The sequence below is a fragment of the Pinus tabuliformis genome, chromosome 7 (assembly GCF_031772625.1).
Source record: "Pinus tabuliformis cultivar Carrire ecotype Pingquan chromosome 7, CPIR1, whole genome shotgun sequence".
In the NCBI taxonomy this organism is placed as follows: domain Eukaryota; kingdom Viridiplantae; phylum Streptophyta; class Pinopsida; order Pinales; family Pinaceae; genus Pinus; species Pinus tabuliformis.
The window spans coordinates 1139018914-1139020237 of NC_142293.1; positions in this window are offsets into that span (position 1 = coordinate 1139018914).

The following is a 1324-nucleotide window of genomic DNA, read 5'->3' on the forward strand; positions in this document are numbered from 1 at the left end:
ACAGAGCAAGGGGGAGATTGCTTACAGTGTGGCGCAGTTCTGTGAAGATCCAATGTTGGGTCTCAGAGAATCGTTCTAATGAGAAGGAGTTTTTTGACCAAAATGTGCCTATTCCTCCGGCCGAGCCCCTTGCACTGACAACCTTTCCTGAATCATATTTCCATTTCATAATGCTAGTGTTTAGAAGGGTTTCCCCTTCTATTTTAGTCTCTTGGAGCATAAGGATGTCCGCGGTTTCCATCTTCAATAAGTCTTTGATAGCTTCTGCCTTATTGGGGTTACCCAGTCCCCTACAGTTCCAAGAGACCAACTGCATCATTTACCACTTGATGGGGTGGGGCCTCCTCCCTTGGACGCCCTTGGTCTTGTATTTCTCCCGATGGTCATTTCAATGGTAGTTTGACTGCCTAGGGTTTTCTGTCGTTCTGATTCTTCTTCCCTAGTTTCCTTGTTTGTTCTTCTTCCCACTTTTTTTGATGGCCTTTCAAAGGTTTCCTCATCAGATGAGCCCGTGTTTTCTAGGTTCTTCTTCTTTTGTTTTATGATGTCAGCATAAGAAGGAGAAGGGGTATTGCTAGAATTCGGATTTGGGATGTTACCTGGCTCTTGGTTGTCTGCATTATTCATCTGTGGTGGATCTTCCTGCTCGGCCTCTGGAGGATCTGCTGGTGGTGTAAGAGATTCGAAGGGGTTTTTATCTCCTGCACTGCTGTTAGCTTCCCTGCTTCCACTATTTTGATTACTTGCGTCTTCTTGCCCTGATTTGTTCCCTGTCTCTTTTGCTTTGTTTTTGTTGTTCTGCCTGCTGCTTGCTGTTCTCTTTGCTTGCTTCCACTGCTCGCCTTTTTCTTTTTCTGCTATTTCCTCATTTTTTTTTTGCAATATCTTGCAAAATGCCCATATTCATGGCAATGTCGACATTTAAAGGGCAGTTGTTCGTAATCTAGCTCTTGAATATGCGACCAGTCTGCCACTGAAAGTTTGATGGCTTCAGGAAGCCCGACCTCCAGATCAACTTCCACACAGATGCGTGCGCAGGAGAACTGATCCTTCCTCGGGGCCTGATCAATATACCTGCCTAGGGCATTGCCAATGGATTTCAGCGAGCTCTGACTCCAGCAGTGGAGAGGGAGGTGCGGGAGGCGCACCCAAACAGGGACGGCTGTGGGCACATCTTGAGCAGGGTCAAAATCTGGAGACCATTTGTTCAAATATAACCCTTGAGGGCCCATGAAATAAGGTCCATTTCTGAAGATCAAGCTTCGGTCTTCCCCACTGTCAAACACGAAGACGAAGAACCCTTTGCCTACAAAATGGCTTTTTA